Raw genomic sequence first — 17755 nt, 5'->3', positions numbered from 1 at the left:
AACTACCTTTAATTTGCTCAGACTAAGATATAATCATTATGGGCAAGCATTAACAGTTCAACATAGCTCACTCTAGACCTGTGTTGTCAAGGACCCAAATTATTATACCTTATTTGGGATAAGGGCCTGGGCCATCTCTATACTTCTATAGACCAAAATTGCCAAATGAGCCAATCCTGACGAGCAACCCTGTATACCCGGTCATAGTAACCGTCCCCCCCCCCCACCCCCCCCACCGAGCCTTTCAGCCTAGACCACAATCATAAGGCCAGTCTAATTTTTTTTTCAGCTAACTGTTCATTGGTTTGGTCACACTGTATAAATTTAAAGCTGTGGGTGGCCTTATGGGTCACTAAGCCTATACTTTGAAGTAACAACTCTCAAAATGTATTGCACAATGATTTATTTTCATGATATTTGTTCTTACATTGAATGTATATATAACATTTATTGTACATCTGTGCATTTATTTATAAAATATTCCCAGCAATTTAAACAAGTTTTTTTTTCATTGCTGTTTCCAACAGTTTAATGATACTACATTGTAATGATAATCTATATGCATTGATATGAAATCAGCAGGCTATATCAAAACATCAACAAAAACAAAAAATCATTATGTGCCTTGCTTGGCCATTTAGTTCTTATTACAAGGACCATATTAACACTAATATTACATAGCTATAATGCAGTGAAAGAAATCTAGAAACATCAAAATTAGTGTCCAACATTTTACCCTATTGACCTAATGGCCCTTAAACAATATTGTTTTTACCATTTTTTTCGTAGGCTGTCTTATCACAGCATTATTTCAAATTATTGTTTACAGCAATAGTTATGGGTAAATATTAACATTTGTGTACAACTAGCCCCCTTCCCCCTACCTGCTAAAACAAAGTCATTGTAAGTTAACTTTCAAACAATAAGGAACAACTTTATTTTATTAGATCCTTGTAGGGAATTATGTAAGCTTTGTAACGAGCCATCAGACAAGAAAATCCGTGCAATATTAAGCGAATAGTGGCGAAAAAACGTCATATACTGCAGCCTGCTGCAGTGTTTGAATTACCGCCCCAAGATGGCGGGCCTGATGACGTGCGCCAGCCTATTCAGCTAGCGCCCGATGCGGCATCTAGGCTTTTATATCTATGGGGGGTGTGGAATACGTGACTAACAGGGAGCCTTATGTCCGGTAAAGGGGTGGGGGGGTTACCGGAAGAGGAAGGCAGAGGTACAAGTTGGTAAAGCCACGCTGGGATATGGTGGTAAATAATTCCCACTAAATATCACCGACATCAAAAGCACTAAACCTTTGGAACACTAAAACACAATATAACAAAGTACATAAAGATTTAAAGATTAGGAACCTTACCTTGAAGGGGTGGAGGATAGAGTTCAGCAGCCGCTTGCACGAAGGCATGGAGCCTCGTCTTGGGGTCGTGGATGTGGATTTTAAAGTACGCCACTGCCGTGATCTTGACAGTATATTACCAACCTTTCATACTGCCCCGAGTAATGGGCTGAAATGTCCTTATAACTAATGAAACAGTTAACACATGTAGAGGGCAGAGTCGAGTTAGTAATGAGGCCTGGAGGAGGTGGAGGTGCCTGGGAGTGCTTCCGCCATCTGGCTGGTTGACACTGGCAACTGGCAAGTTTGTCACTGTCAGGAGGAAGGAAGGGGGGGGGGGGGGGGCTGGAGACCACGAAACAGAGTAGGGAGGATGGGGTGGGGGGTAAATATGCACGTTTGTGAAAAAAAAAAAAAAAAACACGAACACTGTATTGTAATGAGTGGACAATATAGGAAATGAGGGAGGCCTGTTTGGGGGTAATTGAACTTAACAAATGTTGAGTGAAATTGTACAAACATAGGTTCTTTTATGTTTATGAAACCAAAGTTATCTTGTATTATTATTAAAGTAAAAAATATTACAATTAAACCTTACGGCAGGGACACATATTTTACATAAGAGCTAATAATCCATACATACATGAAAATATATATTATATATCTATACACAGTTTTTTACATCTGGTATTTACACATCTGGTACTTAAGTATAAATTATCAAGTACAAGTCTAAGACCATTGTAGTGAATAATGAATAGAATATTATCAAATTTCAAGGATCAGAGTAGCCAGTTCAGGGGGTGATTGAACATAACAAGAAATGTTGAGGACAATTGTAAAAATTGTGTAACCTAACCAGTGGGCTCCCCCCATCCCCATAGTCCCCCTTAAAGGAAGGCAATCTTAGAAGTGTAACATATAGGTTAGGATAGTAACCAAACCATCCTAACCTACCCTAACCTAGTAGAATGTGTTACCTGACTGGGGGGGCTCGGCCCCCCGTAACCCCCCTTGAAGGAAGGCAATCTTAGAAGTGTAACATACAGGTTAGGATTGTAACCTAACCAACCTAAATTAACCTAACCTAGTAGAATGTGGTACCTGACTGGGGGGCTCCGACCCCCCCTTAAAGGAGGGCAATCTTAGAAGTGTAACATATAGGTTAGGATCGTAACCTAACCAACCTAACCTAACCTAACCTAGTAGAACATGTTGTCTGACAGGGGGCTCTGCCCCCCATACCCCCCCTTAAAGGGAGGTAATCTTAGAAGTGTAACATATAGGTTAGGATCGTAACCTAACCAACCTAACCTAACCTAACCTAGTAGAACATGTTGCCTGACCGGGAGGGCTCCGCCCTCCCCCCCATACCCCCTTAAAGGAAAGTAATCTTAGAAGTGTAACATAGAGGTTAGGATCGTAACCTAACCAACCTAACCTAATAGAACACGGAATTGTTATGGGTCAGACAGGCATGTAAAGGGGAATGTAGAAAAAAGAAGGGAGAAAAAATGCATGTGTAAATTGGAATGTCTGTAAAATGAAAAGATGTAATACAGTAAGTCCTCGGGTTATGCCGGTCTCGACTTACGATGTTTCGTGGTTACGAACGCGCCCCCATAAAAATATAAAAAATAATATTTTGCGTCGTTCCGTCTTACGCGGTTTAGCATCGTAAGCGACATAAACAAACGCGAACTAGTTCCGGGCGCACGGCGGAAGAATACGCTTTGTGGGGGAGAGGACGGCGTCGCTTCGCTACGCTCATTCCTCGCCCATACGCCATTTTGGTTGTTTACACTGCCTCTCTCTCCCTCGTGTTGTATCGTTTTTGTAACTTTTTGCTCTTTGTTATGGCTCCCAAGCGCAAGGCGGACTCTTCTGATGGTAGTGCATCAAAGAAAAGAAAGGCCATCACCATGGAAATTAAAGTGGACATTATAAAGCGATCTGAGAAGGGAGAAACGCCAACAAACATTGGCCGCTCGCTTGGCCTTAGCCGTTCGACCGTTGCTACCATTATCAAAGATAAAGAGCGCATCGTTGAACATGTGAAAGGATCTGCTCCTATGAAAGCGACAGTGATAACTAAGCAGCGTAGTGGTCTAATCATTGAAATGGAAAGGTTATTGGTGCTTTGGTTGGAAGACCAAAATCAACGGCGTATCCCAGTCAGCCTTATGGTGATTCAGGAGAAGGCGAAAAGATTGTTTGAAGCGTTGAAAAAAGAAAAGGGGGAGGGAAGTGAAAGTGAAGAGTTTGTGGCTAGTAGGGGTTGGTTTATGCGATTTAATGCTCGGGCCAATTACCATAACCTTAAAGTGCAAGGTGAAGCTGCTAGTGGGGATGAGAAAGCAGCGAGTGATTTCCTAAAGCGTTGTCTGAGATAATTAAGGAGGGGGGTTATTCTGCTCAGCAAGTGTTTAACGTAGACGAGACAGGTTTGTTTTGGAAGGGTATGCCTAACCGCACTTACATCGCCAAGGAGGAGAAGTCAGCACCCGGTCATAAAGCCAGCAAGGAGAGGCTAACTTTACTTCTTGGGGGTAATGCTGCTGGCGACTTCAAACTGAAGCCCTTGTTGGTGTATCAGGCTGAAAATCCAAGGGCACTCAAGGGCATTTGGAAGGGTCAACTACTGTCCAGAAAATTACGAATATAATTCGTAACTTTCCATTTTTTGTTTGTATTAACCGCATATTTTGACTCAAAGGGAGTAAGTGGTTGTTTGATAGTTTTAAGTTGGTATTCAATTAGATTGTTTTCATTTTTAACCCTCTTCCATTGGTTCCCTTATTACCTTGTTATACTATACAAGCCGACATGGTTATGTACTGAAAGACAGAAGGAGTCATCACTCAGTCCGCAGTATGGCAGCAACTCCTCCTCCTATTCCTCTAAGCCTTCTGTGAAATTACTAATCTTCGTGTTCAAGTGTTTTTCGCAGATGTGTTTCTTCGTCGATAATTATACAGTGAGGAATATAAACAATATGTGGATGTTGTAAAACCCTCACTGGACCACTGGATAGCTTCTTCGATTGGTTTGCCACGACCATGTGCCACGTCGAGACGTATGCAGTTCTGAAGACCTCGTCCTCGAGTTATGACCAAGGGCTTACTTTGATGTATTCAGCATCGTTGTGTGTGATTGAGCCCAAGTGGAGTCCTAGCTTGATGTGTCGTATAATTGGCTCCTTTATCTGCAACTTGCTCTTGTGGTGAACGTCGTCGTCACTTCCACTTATATGCCTCTCTGGACAATAACAGGTATGGGGTTCAACTGAGGGAAGCGGGTTTTAGTTCGATTCCTTGTTATTGCCAGTACTTTCATTTATATTTAAGTAAAGGTCTTGCTAAACCCTTAATTATTAAATAACTATTCTTGGTCCTTTTGAGTCAATTTATTCATATAAAATTCCCAGGTTATTTGCGTTAAAGGTTGCATTGTTATGAAGTTTAGGGCTTTGGTTAATTTTATTTTGTGCGAAGCCCTGTAAAAATTTATGCAGCTTAATTTTGAGTAATTCTGGGTTAGTTTAATTTGACTTACTGTTTCCATGTCACTAATAGTGATATTGTTCATATTTTTAGGACAGAGTGGTTACGAACTAAACATATTCACTGAAAAGGACTTTCTCGCTTCGTCTACGTTTTGGATGAGGTCCTTTCGTCGACAGGAATTCCATTTAACTATAAAGCGGTCTAACATACGAATGTACTATTTGGCTTGCCACCTTCAGCGTGTTTGTTGTTAATTGTAAGGTGTTAATAATTATATTAATCTGTATGTTAAGGCTGTTTAAATTACTTTCCTAAGTTTTGTTTAATTGAATATGTATAAAAAAAAAAGTTTAGTAATTTGGAAGTCCAACAAGAAGGCATGGGTGACACTTGCAGTGTTTGAGGACTGGTTCGTAAACCATTTTGTTCCAAGTGTGGAGCGGTATTGCACCTCCTATCCCCTTTAAGGTGTTGCTAGTGCTGGACAATGCCCCTGGACACCCTGCCCAGCTGGGAGACTTCAACCCTAATGTCAAGGTGGTTTACCTTCCACCTAATACCACGGCCCTTTTACAGCCTATGGACCAAGGAGTGATTGCTTCGTTCAAGGCCTACTACCTATGAAGGACAATTGCTATGGCTTTACAGGCAACTGAAACCAAGAAGGACTTGACTCTGAAGGACTTTTGGAAATCCTACAACATCCTTGATGCTGTAAAGAACATTGCTGATTCCTGGGAGGAGGTTGAGCAAACAAACATGAATGGTGTCTGGAAGAAAATTTGTCCTCAATTTGTGAATGATTTCCATGGGTTTGAGGACACAGTTCAGCAAGTTGTCAAGATCGTTGTTGCCCTGAGTAAGGAAATCAATTTGGAGATGGAGGTTGATGATGTTACAGAGCTGCTGGAGTCTCATGGCGAGGAGTTATCTGCTGAGGACCTGATACAACTGGAGAAGCAGATATTAGAGGAAGAAGAAGAAGCACCCACCCCCGAGCCTAAGGCTTTCACAAGGCAGGACTTGACAAGAGGTTTTGCAGAGTTGCAGCAAGCGTTGTCAACTTTTGAGGCTCAGGATCCCAACATGGACAGGTTCACTAGGGTTTCCAGAGGCGTCATGGATTTGATGCAGTGTTACAAGGAGATCTTGGATGAAAAGAGGTTGCTCTCTGTTCAGACTAACCTGGAGCAGAATTTTAAGAAGGTAGAGAGGTCTGCAAGAGATCCTGTACCCTCTACCTCAGCTGCCTCTGCTAATCCAGACTCGCCTGCCCCACAATCTCCAGCACCTTCTGAATGTTCTGCTAACCCAGACTCACCTGCCATAGCATCTCCAGCACCTTCTGCAGGTTCTGCCTCACCTAAAGACTCACCTGCCCCAGCATCTCCAGTAGTATGTTCTGCCTCACCTCAAGAATCACCTGCCTCAGCATCTCCAGTAGTATGTTCTGCTTACCTCAAGAATCACCTGCCTCAGCATCTCCAGCATCTTCTGGAGGTTCTTTTTCTCTTCACTAACCTCCCCCAGTCTCTCCAGCACCGCAGCTTCCTCTCCAGTGTGTAAGCCAATCAAATAATTAAAGGTAAGGAATTGTTCTCTCGTTGTTATTGATAGGTATTTACATTAAATCATGTGGTATTTTTTAATGTTCCGACTTACGCTGAAAATCGTGTTACGACGCATCTTAAGAACGGATCAACGTCGTAACCCGAGGACCCCCTGTACCAATTTCACGAAAAATGTAATACCATCAATTTCAAAAAATGTAATACCATCAATTTCACGTCATTGACAGAAAGGTCTCGAAACGTCCTAAAACCGCCTTCTAGTCCCACCCCTCAGGAGACTTTCAGTGGCCTGCCCTCAATTGTAACGTAATATTGTAAGATATATGAGGCAACATTATGAAGTGAGATCAAGTCAGTGCACATATTAAACAATACTATGATAAACGGAACAGAAATAAAAGCTTGAAATAATATTACACAATTACAAATCAAATGAGGAAAAGGAATATATGTAACAATGCATGAATTCTCCCCAAAAACCTCCTATCGCAATGTAGGGTTAATAATGCAACATGATTGGTTAAATACATGTAACCCCCTACAATACCCCCATCATTTATCTCCTTAGGAAGTTTGTGTCTGAACTAAAAGCTCCCTTATATCTCGGCGCATGCGCAGTAGGATTGGCGCATGCGTAGTAGGATTCGGCGTCGTAATAGCAGTAGCAATAAGTGATTTTGGCTATGTAACGGCTCCATTATTGGTTTATTTATCGCTTTATTTAAGCTTATATTTCGTGTTTCAAATGTCATAAATAAGAGGAAATGACACAATAACACTACAAAACCTTCCCCCAAGTGTTTTACCCCACCCAAAACCCTGCATTCCCATCAGTCCCCCTTACCGTAGGATACAGTTGAACGGCATAATTCGCCCAAGTGTTTTACCCCACCCAGAACCCCGCATTCCCATCGGTCCCCCTTACCGTAGGATAGAGTTCAAAGGTAAATTACACGTTAATTACAGCCGGCCGAAAAAATATTATCTTAAATTCTTGTTCAGGAAGTAAAACTGTATAGAAAAAAAGTCAACTGGCATAGTCTAGTTCGCTGCGGAATAAGGGCTTAGATCTACCCCATTATTAGTCTTGCCTATCATGACATTTAAATTGATTTTTCCAAAGCTTTATAAGTCTAGAACTGGGAGGTGTTTGACATAGGGAGTTGTTGGACACAGGCTACACTTGGTGTTGTTGGACACAAGCTACACTGGGTGTTGTTTGGCATAGACTACACTACTATGAGATTCAGGGCCTCTGTAACACGGTTTTTTTGCAATAACTTTTTATCTATGCATTTCATAAATATAACGCTTATTCAGAATACATATTATATCTACACATAAATTTTGACTCTATTCTGCATTACGTAGGTTGAATAAATTTGGTACTTATAATGGAAAAGTGACCTTTTTTGAAGACGGGCCAACTTACTCAGAGAAAAGGTTTCGAACGCACTCGTTACGTAACTTATGACAGCATTTCTTCCCTCTTTCTCGATGGATGATTGGCTATACATAACGAAGGCTAAACCTCTGGCAACAATGACATACAAATTTAAATACAAGCAAAGCAGTACACCTTTATGAACTCTGGAACCTGTCTACTGATAATTGTCATAATGAACAAACCAACAAAATATGTTAATGAATACAAAAACACTTCGATTATTAGTCTAACTCCCAAAATAAGTTTCCTAAGAAATTACAGTCTACTTTATAAGTCACAATCAGATTGACAAGATGTAGGGAATAGTTGGTAGTTTTCAAAAACATAGTAGACAAGCTTGATTTGATAACTGCTATATCCAATGTCAAGCAATTTTTATTTATTGGCTATCTACCTATTTACTGTAAAAAAAAAAAATAGCCGGTACCGTATATTGGCTTTAAACCTTCACCAATAATTATCGTCAAAATGATGACTTCATGAGGCTCCACCCACTTTCGCCTCGTTATAATTCAGGATAACACTGAAGGCTACCATGGGCATTGTTGGATTAGAAAATTTAACTTCTGTCTATAAGAAGTGCTAAATGATCCTCAAGGATCCCAGCAGTTGGCCTAAACGTTTAATTCATGTATATTAATGCTATACTGTTGCGGCACTACTGCTACAGTAGTATTACTATGCTAGCACTGATACCCCACCCACATCTATGTATCGTTCCGCCATTCATAAAGTCTTTGGGTTTCAGAGCCAATGGAGTTTCTGTCTGGTGGATGGGCGGGGCAACATTTCGTCAAAAGGTGTGTTTACCTTGCTTACGTAATGAATGTTTTCGACTCTTGGCTCGTAATCATTGGCCATGACGTTGGCTAGAGCATTTTTACTCTATAAAAATTAAAACTATCGGGTTTATTTTATTGATAATGCTGACAAAATTTGTGTGTGGTTGTAAAATATACATATGTCAACTTTCAGCTACATCCGATGCTTTGACAAGGAGCAAAGTCCAAAAAACCGTATTACAGAGACCCTGAATCTCATAGTAGGTGTTGTTTGGTATAGGCTACACTGGGAGTTCTTTGACTTTGCCTAGCCTATATACTCGACTCTATTAAGCATTGGTTGACATGAATTCCAACAAAAATTCAAGGTATGCTAAACCAGTCTTTCTTTATATTGCACTCCTACCCAAAATGCAGACTGTATTTAGTAAATTGCAGAATTTGCAGTCGAAAGTCATCCAGAGACAACAGTCAAATAGGCAGTACCTGTTGCCGTGAACTTATTGCTGAGTTTATCTGCTTACCACAGTAAGTTCGTCCAATAAAGGACACAAAATGTATCCATGGCTCGCTACCTCATTAGGCCATATAAATTTTATGTTCTAGTTCATAAATAAAATAATGGAACCACGAAAAAAACTCGTGTCCAATTGATGTAAGGGAAGGAAGATCGAAAGTCGAGGAATCGCCAATCACTCGCCAGACTTGGAGAGTCGAACTAGCACAGTCGACGTGGCTTAGCCTATTTTGGAATTGAAATTATGTCAGACAGACAGACAGACAGACAGACAGACAGACAGACAGACAGACAGACAGACAGCAGCGAGACAGACACACGACAGACAGCAGACACACGACACAGACAGGACAGGACAGACCTAATTCAATATTTCTCAAATGAAAATGGTTTTGTTTATTATCAGCTGACTTTTAATACAAAAATTTTGATTAATCAATTTATAAGGCATGTTTATAAAGCTTACAATTCAGATCTTTGTATGCTTTTTTTTATATAACTATTTTGTTTTATAAGCCTTATATCTGTGCAACACTTTTGCTTGATGATTGATGTAATTTTCTTTATTGTGATTTTGCTTAAGCCCATTATCAACTCTCTCATATTGTTTGTTAACTCTTGTTGCTATTAGGCTAATTGCTATAAACTAAAATACCTAGATTTTTTTATGGGACAAGGAAAATTAATGACATGATATCTCTCTCTCTCTCTCTCTCTCTCTCTCTCTCTCTCTCTCTCTCTCTCTCTCTCTCTCTCTCTCTCTCTGTATTTTTGTTAATTCGTGGGTTAATAGTGCATTCACTTAAGCTAGATTCCTCCTCCTGAAGAGCTCGCTTAAAAGGCCTCCCTGAACTTGACTGCTAAATAGTTTTAAGGGAGCCCTTCACGTTATCAATTGTGTCTGCAACATGTAGGACCTATCTGAATACGATGATTACTTTTATGGTAATATAGCTCTAATTGATAAAGTGAAACTAAAAATACTTATACAAAAAATCATTTTTGCAATTCGCAATTTAGCTGTTGTTCAAAAAGCTAAAAATGTGAGAAAAAAGCCCTTTTTAACTTCCAGCTTCATGAAATGAGACCAAACAATTTGTGCAAAATGCTAACTAATAATCTAATGCATATGGGACCTTGGTAGCCTTAAGATTTTGAAATTTAAATTTCTTGACCCCAAGATTACTTACACGCATTAAATCATGATCATGGATATTATTTTGCACTAATTATTTTGCTTCACTTTGAAAAAATGAATTATATTTTATAAATATTTTTACTCAAACATAAAGAATGTTGGAAAAAACAAAATGTTAACATAAAATTTGGGATCCTTGATCTCAAAAAACTATAATTAGATACCAGAAATGCATATGTAACAGAAAAATTCCCTAAGATAGGAGGGTTTATAGGTTTGACATAATCTGGAGGCGGCCATCTTGGTTTTATACCTCTCAGAAAGTTAGCCCACATTTTTGCGAGGTATACCCCGGCTTAATTTGAGCAAAACCTTCCTCCAAACTAAAAATTTACTTCAAACATTGATTCCGGAAGATTGGTCACGGTTCCTCAAGTGAAGTTAGGGAAGGTATTACAAATCATCTTTTTTTTTTTATATTATCTGGTGTAAATTATGTTTCAAGTTTGCTGTTATAAGAAGCAAAAAAAAAAAAAAAAAAAAAAAATTTATATATAAAAGTAGGCCCATAAAATAATAATTTCCTTTCAAACCTATTAACAAGGTCCTCTATAACTGGAATCTCTTTTCTCCTGAAAAGGGAAATGAAATTCATTAAATGATTACGACTAGTAAAATGTGGTCGTCGCCTCATTTTGGATAGGCGCCACTAATCTATGAAACACTTCTTACTGATTAATCAAGGAAATATTCTCCAAAATGACTACATCTTTCTCAAGAATTGTGGAAATATTGACTGACTAAATACAATGAGTTGATAAAAGTCAAAACAACATAGGAAGAGAAAAAGAAAGAAGCAAAAAAGCTGTAACCTTTATGCCTGCCTCAGAATGCGTTCACAAACCTGGCTCAATGAGAATGAAATTAAACGAGAGATGTGATTCCTGGAACTGCTACGTCAAGTGATTGACACTAAGAGTGACACTAATGGGCTGATTGATGAGATCCATCACGTTATCAATAATCACTTATATGAAGCCCAAAGGGTTGAACGAGTTATTTCCGTTTCGGATTTTTGCTGCGTTTCGTTTCTGTTTTTCAATATGTATATGTACACACACACACACACACACACACACACACACACACACACACACACACACACATATATATAGTATATATATATAATATATATATATATATAGATATATATTATATGTAAATATATTATATATTATATGTATATATACATATATATATACACCCACACACATGTATATATATGCGGGTGTGTGTGTATTTATGTATGTATCCATGCATGTATATATGCATATAAAAATATTGAAAAACAGAAACGAAACGCGACAAAAATCCAAAACGGAAAGAACTCGTTCAACCCTTTAGGCTTCATATAAGTGATCATTGATAACGTGTAATTTATAGTTAGTGTTCCAAATACCTGGTTATACACTTATCAATCATAGCATTCAAAGTTATGTTACAACAACCAGATACTTGAACTTTTATAACAGATAAAACACGACTGAGTACTCTAAAGGTAACAGTGATTCTTTCTGAAGCGTTATCAAATATTTGAGAAATTATACTAAATTTATCAAAACAAGTGTGATGTATTCATATAGACTTCAGTTAAATAAAGGCCATCACTCCATCAAACAACTTTAACTGTCTCTGATGTCTTAATTCACTTCAAGAAAATTGAAGGAACAGCGCAATCTGTCGCTTTGGCATACACTGGTGGTCAATAAATGAAACACTGTTGTAAACATTTTAAATACAAAAATTTATTTTCAATACAAAATTATTCATTTTGTATTGAAAATAAATTCACAATTTAAGGAAAATTTACTATTACTTGAAAACAACACAAAATTTGATTAATTCTTGAATTAAATTACTAAACAAATTAGATAGGGATTTATTTATAATAAAATTTAATTAATCATGAAAAAATTAAACTATTAAGAAATACTTAATATTTGAAAAGAAAATCTAAATAATGAAAATTATCACAATTGTTAAAATGTGAAATTAAATCAAGTATACAATACTAATTCATTAAGAAAATATGAAAACACAAAATGTGTAATTGTATCAAATTTACCAAAATCAAGACCTCAAAAGAATTAAATAGTTCAAATAAAAATAAAAATAGACATGAAAAACAACATGATGCAAAACCATTAAAACAGAAAATAGCTAAAAAAAATTAAATTCGCTCAGTATTCCTAACTCATGACTTAAACTTGTAAAAATATAACAATACCTTTACATAAATTGCAGCACGAAAAAAAAAATAAATTACACTTTCACTGGTCCTACCGAGGCACTGTTACCACCCTTTCACACGCTGCTTCAAAACTAAATGCTAGATTTCACAGAATCAAAATGGAGTGGTCGACAATTAATTACTTTATGCTAACTGAGAGAGAGAGAGAGAGAGAGAGAGAGAGAGAGAGAGAAAGCCAGCAGAAATGGACTCTAGAATAAGATTGAGCATGAATTCTATCTTCGTATTGGAACTTCTGGTTCTATGTAACTCAACCCAAAAAATCATGATGTCATTACAAGGCAAAATATTTTAAGGCCAAGACCCTCTGCAATTTTACAATACATGACGCAGTCGATCGAGGCAAGGTACGTTATAGAAAAAATTGCCTTAACGCATTCTATACAACTCCTATAGTTTGCTGATCATACGATTGGCATATATATAAAACAGACAAAAAGCTTGAGTCTTCCTTATCTCGTGGCTGAGGCAAAATCTAGGTGACTGGGTGAATATCTGTCAACATATTATCTTGCGCGATGACACTCAAAACAAAACAAAGCATTCGCTATCGCAAGTAGAGCACATGTTACTGGGATAAAATCTTTTCTCTCTACACGGTATAACATATTACATATGCATATTATTATTTCTTGTTAAATCTTGCATATATTACATATGATACTACAATAATTATCACTATTACTCAGAACATAAGATAACTAGAATGCAAAACATAACAAAACCTAGTAAGATGTACATTTTACAAGATTATATTATGATATTCCTCCCCCAAGAAGATTAGTTATCCATGGTTTCAGTCCAACATTTCACAACAGGATAAATAATCTGCAATTACATTGGTTTTCCAGAAATGGGTTCTAATTTTACACAGTAGGTTACAAACTTTGAGAACTCCGTAGAGAGCTGCATCTCATCTCTTAAGTACAAAGATTGCCCATAGTTTAGCTATTTCCTGGAAGTAAGTGGGTTAGTTTTACGGATACCATCTATATATTAACAGTTACAGGAGCAAGAAAGCGTTTTCCAACTTCAAATCCAGATACTGAGCAGTTGCCTTTCCAACCTCACTTTATTCTAGGTTGACTGTTAGTCCTGCTTCCGATAGTCTCTTGGACACTTTTCTTAGCATCTTCAGGTGTTCTTCCCATGTTGTAGAGTAAATCTTTGTGCCATCCAGATATACACTTACTCCTATAGATCCTAGCAGTTGACCCACCTCTCATGGGAAGTTTACAAGTGGATTCATCAGACCAAATGGCAAAACAGTATATTGATACAGTCCAAAAGGAGTAATAAAAGCTGACAGCAATTTAGCATTCTCATCTAAGGGAATTTGATAATATCCTTTCAATAAGTCTATTTCGGAAACAAACTTGGTTTGCTCAATATTATCAAATAACTGATCTCTGAGAGGCAAGGGATAATTGTCAGTCACACTGATAGAATTCAGTTTCCCATAATCAGTACACATCCTAAATGGTTTCTTCACCAAAACACATAGAGAACTGTGATGACGTGACCTTGGTTCAGCTAATCCATGCTGCAACACATATTCTACTTCTTTCTTCAAAACATCTCGATGATAAGGCAACAAGCAATGAGCTCTCTGTTTAAGTGGTTTTCCATTTTCTCTAATCTTCAGATCAGTACGTCTAGGTTCATGTGCAAAAATTTCTGTAAAACCTTTAATCACTTCACTCAATTCACCACTTTGCTCGACAGTCAGATGTCTAAGTTTGTCCTCCAAATTTTCCAAAATTGAAGAATTATTCATCTTCCTTTCAGCTCTCAATTCATAGCTATTGTCATCATCTGTGGATGAAGTTGACTATGTTACTGAAACTGTTGAAACTGTTTCAGTTCTAGTTTCCGAGAAGTAAGGTTTCATGCATCTTCCTCTTTCGTTTTCTTCTTTCTGATGTTTCAATCACATAAGTTCTATCACTTAACTTCTCTATTATCTCGTATGGACCTTGAAATTTGTTGGTAACGGGAAATCTTTTCACTAGAACTTACTGACCTATGCTAAAACTTCTTAGCTTTGTCTTAGCATCATACCTCTTTTTAATTTAATCTTGACTTACTTTCAGATTTTCTAATCTCTCTTAACCTTTTCCTTAAGTTTTTCACATATTCTCATTAGATTTCATCTTGAATTTCTTCCCAGTTTTCTGCAAGAATCTTCAGTGGTCTCTTACTTCTCGAAAAAAATATCATCTTATTAGGGGAACATCTCATGCATTCTTGATAATCATTCCTAACTTCAAACTACATTAAGAGTAAACCAACATCCCATTCTTTTCCTGTTTCACAACAGTATTTTGTTAGCAAACTTTTCAATGTCTGGTGGGATCTTTCCAAGGCTCCTTTTCTCTCTGGATGATAAGCTGTTGATAACTGTTATTTCACTCCTAACAAGTTTATTACACCCTGGAACAATTTAGAAGTAAAGTTCATTCTTCTATCACTTTGTACAATTTATGGTATTCAAAACTTTGAAAAAAAACTCCAATAACTACTCAGCAATTACCTAGGCAGATATGCTCCTAACTGGGATCGCCTCAGGATCAGGAAGCCTTGTCAAAAGACACAACAAGGTTAACAGATATCAGAAGCAGCCCAACTACATCTATAATCACCTTGCTGAAGGGGTCTCCTCTAACTTCTATAGGTTGTGGGGGAGCTTTGTGAATGGTTTCATTCGGTTTTCCAGGTATCTGGCAGGTGTGAAATTCTTGACAAAACCTGCTAACATGTTTGTGAAGCAAAGGTCAGATATATAGTTTATAACCTCAACAGCTTTCCTGATTCCCGTATGTCCAGATTCGTGTGCTACTACCACCACTTTCTTCCTTAATGGATATGGAATCAAAATTTGACAATATTCACCCCATTCAGCATCTCCTGGTATATCTGCAGGTCTGTGCTTCCTCATCAGCAAACCTTCCTTTAGATAATAACAGGTACGAGTTTGTTGTGTCTCTTCTTGATCAACAAATCAATTAACGATGTATCCTTCTTCTGCAATTCCATTAGCTTTTCTCCTGTCACTAGACCAACTTCAAGGACTGAACTCTGAATATCTGCTACCTCAGGTAATGTAGTTTCACTAATATCTTCAGGAACACTTATTTCTCTGAGTCTCTTCAAGAATAACAGGTTTTTCTTCTTTTTGGGAAATCTCTTCCTTATCTTTACTAGGGGAAACATCACTTTCCTAGAACAATTCTTCTAAGCTCAAAGATCCTTCACTTGATCCTTGTTGCATGTGTAAATCCACAGTTTCTTCACTTGCAGGTGCATTCCTCCTCATATTCCTGGTAATTTACACAATGGTGGGGCTATTCTTCTCTAAATCTACCATAGGACTGATTAATCCTCAACGGTTTATCTGTCACTATACGGCAAGGAACAAATCGTACACTACCAACTTTATTACCCAACAGAACATTTACACCTTCCACAGTAATGAATCCTTTACAGCAAAATCAACTTCCCCCGTCACCATTTCACATGGCAGATGTAAGCGGCATATAGGAGTTATCTCTTCTCTTATACCCTTCAAGATAACCGAATCTCTTGTGAGACTCTTCTTCAACTGTGAGTGAACACCATGTACTACTACACTATGGTTACTCCCTACATCATGTAATACCATGAATGGTACCTGTGTAATAAATAAATATACACATTAATAAAACCTCTAAGATAATGTGAAGATGGGAAGACAAAACTGAGAGAGAAGTTTCAATGCACTGTTTAGTTTCACACGCTGATGCACTGTTATCTCAGCAAAGCATAAGCTGTAACAAGGATATTTATATTTCTATAACCATAACCACAAAAGCCACATGATAGAGTCAGACTTAATTAAACAAAGACTGGTAATGAACATCTCAAAGGGCGCCTAGAATTCAGACATCATAGATAGAATCTTCCTTCAACCAAAGCTTAAGAAGATTAAAGAGAAATTATTAACCGAGGTGACCTAGTTAAATGGCTTACCTGTGGATGGATCTCTTGGTATAAATATTGCCTATTCTGTAAATTTCTCATTCATTACCTACCTAAAGAGAGAGACAGAAGTCTCTGAAATATAGTACTTACTTTCTATCTATTATTATCAACTGAAAAATTCCCCTTTGGTTTACATATATGAAAATATATAAATTCCGAGGTAGAGCGAATTAGATATTAAAGGACATTTGTAGCTCGAATAATTTTGTATGAATCGCAGTGATGTGGTAATTATTCATATATATATACATACATACACACACACACACATGTGTATATATATATATATATATATATATATATATATATATATATATATATATATATACACACATATATAGCTGTTATAAGATCAAGGAATTATTAGCAGAATGTGTTAGCATATAGACTTAGAAAAGGAACGAATAATAAAAAAGGGGGGAATAGGAAAAAAGAACGAAATAATGATCTTACCAAAGTATAAGAAAGAACCTTTCTCACTCAAGCCTGACACCCAGGCGCCCAGGAAATTTGAAACCTCAGAATACGGTTTATATCTCCCAAAGACCTACAGAAAATTAATCGTTGCTTTGGCTCTCCTGAAATCTTCTGACACGTTCGAGCACCGAGAATTAATTTAAGTTAGACCAACTCGAGGCCTTCTGCTTAATATTACTAAAAAAACTGAATGCACCGTTGTTTAAGGGAAGAAGTTGAGACTCCTCCCTATTAAGGTAGGCCTTTTGGTTTTAACCAATCAAATCAGCAGTGCCAGACTTTTAAGGACGTCCTATAGTAGGCCTCCACGAATATCCTACAAGAATGCCCAAAGACACACCCTCAAGAGCCTGGGCATGGACAAGGAGGCGTTTCCAAATGAAAAGCTTACCAATTACTACAGGAAGGATGACAGGAAGGCATTTTGAAGAAGGGGCCATAGTCACTGAACCATAAGGGTTCTTTCAGAAGATGCCACACCCAGAGTTAAAATCAAGAACGCAAGGGTGGTACCAAGAAGTTGACATTTGAAATAAGAAGGCTCGACGTAGCGAAGAGAAGGGATAAGAAAGCAGAGAGTGAGAGAGAAGAAGGTAGAGAGTGGGGGAGAAAAGGGAGAAGGGGGATGAAGCGCG

General features: G+C 37.7%; 1 long non-coding RNA gene across 1 annotated transcript; it reads left to right on the top strand.

Moving 5' to 3' along the window:
• The first annotated feature begins 3932 nt into the window (after positions 1-3932).
• Positions 3933-5149, top strand: LOC135218676 (uncharacterized). The gene is made up of 2 exons (XR_010315376.1): positions 3933-4623; positions 4948-5149. It is a non-coding gene; the product is annotated as an uncharacterized LOC135218676 (long non-coding RNA).
• The last annotated feature ends 12606 nt before the right edge of the window (positions 5150-17755 follow it).

This window comes from Macrobrachium nipponense, chromosome 9 (assembly GCF_015104395.2).
Source record: "Macrobrachium nipponense isolate FS-2020 chromosome 9, ASM1510439v2, whole genome shotgun sequence".
In the NCBI taxonomy this organism is placed as follows: domain Eukaryota; kingdom Metazoa; phylum Arthropoda; class Malacostraca; order Decapoda; family Palaemonidae; genus Macrobrachium; species Macrobrachium nipponense.
This window is presented reverse-complemented; position numbering and strand designations above follow the sequence as displayed.